The sequence below is a fragment of the Amblyomma americanum genome, chromosome 3 (genome assembly GCF_052857255.1).
Source record: "Amblyomma americanum isolate KBUSLIRL-KWMA chromosome 3, ASM5285725v1, whole genome shotgun sequence".
In the NCBI taxonomy this organism is placed as follows: Eukaryota; Metazoa; Arthropoda; class Arachnida; order Ixodida; family Ixodidae; genus Amblyomma; species Amblyomma americanum.
Genome location: NC_135499.1, coordinates 57,545,739 through 57,547,606, shown reverse-complemented (window position 1 = coordinate 57,547,606; position 1,868 = coordinate 57,545,739). Strand labels below are relative to the sequence as shown.

General features: G+C 50.7%; 1 pseudogene; it reads left to right on the top strand.

Annotated features, from left to right (window-relative positions):
- The first annotated feature begins 587 nt into the window (after positions 1-587).
- On the top strand, positions 588-1,618 carry LOC144122978 (omega-amidase NIT2 pseudogene; annotated as a pseudogene).
- The last annotated feature ends 250 nt before the right edge of the window (positions 1,619-1,868 follow it).

Below are 1,868 nucleotides of genomic sequence, written 5' to 3'. Positions count from 1 at the left end.
ATTGCAATGTACATACTCCGCGCTAGTAGATACTGAGGCCTTTACTACGGCGTCCCTCATAGCCTGAGTCGCTTTCTGACGTTAAACCCCATAAACAATAAACCATAAATATTTCCGCTCTGCACCCCCCCACACAGACAGGAGAGCTCCTATGACGAATAAATGCCGCTTATCGAATGCTGATACTTCTGCCAAAGCTATGACGTACATGCTGCAAAGTAGCGCTGAAACAGCTTAACGAAAGAATAAATAAAACGTTTTAATTCCAGAAAGTTAGCCGGCAGACAAATAAAAACCAACTGTTGTGCTATGCTTACAGAAGTGCACAGATCAAGGGCAGCCTATAGCGCGCCAGCAACACCGTCCGCATACTTTGCAAAGCTGAAACTTCAACCTCAGCTCCGCGGAGGCAGAAATCACAGCGGACCAGCTGCTACTCATGGGCGCGGCGAGGATTATCTGTACGGAGTACAGGTACCGAGACAGAGAGAGAGAGAGAAAACGTTGCTAGCAGCCAGGTTTTCTATCAGCTGCGTACGTCGAGGTTCAGTGTGACTCACATCAGCAAAAGACGCGATGCGGTCAACGCACTAGCTTACATTCAGCAATGTCTTCGACGCGCTTTCGCATCGCTCTCTTGCAAATGCATGTCGTGGCAAGCAAGTCAGAAAACCTCTCTACGGCTCGAGAAGGAATCAAGAGGGCTAAAGCTTTTGGTGCCAGTGTCGTCTGCCTGCCCGAGTGCTTCACTTTTCTTTACGCCGTTGAAAATTTCCCCAGGTACGCCGAGTCCGTCCCGGGTGAAACGAGTGGCATGCTCTCGCAGTCTGCCAAGGAGAACGGCGTCTATCTCATTGGTGGCTCCATAGCCGAAGCTGACATGGGCAAACTCTACAACACTTGTCTCGTCTACGGACCCGACGGCAAGCTTCTCGCGAAGCATCGGAAAGTGCACCTCTTCGACGTGGACATTCCTGGAAAGGTAACGTTCAAGGAATCCCACTTCCTTACGGCGGGGGACAGACTCACGACCTTTGACACCCCCTACTGCAAGGTGGGAGTCGGCATTTGCTACGACCTACGCTTTGCTCAACTGGCACAGTTGTACGCAAAGCACGGCTGCAAGCTCTTGGTCTATCCCGGCGCTTTCAGCCGTCATAGTGGTAGCCACTGGGAGCTTCTTCAACGGGTCAGGGCTGTTGACAACGAAGTGTATGTGGCCACCGCATCGGCCGCTACAGACACAACGGCACCGTACGTCGCCTGGGGACACAGTATGCTGGTTGACCCCCTGGGCAAAGTTGTCGCTTCAGCTGGCGCGCAGGAGGCGATTTTGACAGCTGATATAGATCTGGACTTCTTGGAGTCTGTCAGACGCCAGCTTCCCATTCATGGCCGGATGAGAACTGATCTCTGTGACGTCGTGAGTGTGAAGCATGCCCGTCTTACCAGTTTTGCATCTTAAAACAGTCACTGTTGTGTCAATGGGTCCTCCGAAATAAAGCAGTGTGCGTGGTTATTTGAGAAGCCACTGTATATACGGGAGCTGTGCGCACGCATTCCAATCTTCTCCGGCCTGAACTGCCTCGAACAGTAAAAGCAAGTGTTTCTTTTGAAAGTGCCCGTGCTACTGTGTAACGCCGGCTATCACTATCTTTATCACCTTTACCACCTTTATCAACCTTTATCACTATTACCGCAATCAATATTCAGTGACTATGGCATTTTGCTGCTCACCACGCAGTGACTATGGCATTTTGCTGCTCTGCGGCAGATATAGCGCTTCTTTAAATGAAGCAGTCTAAAGTGAATGGCGTAGAGGGGACTTGGGCAAAGATAGATGGGGCTTCAAGTCTCGAGGTAAAAAG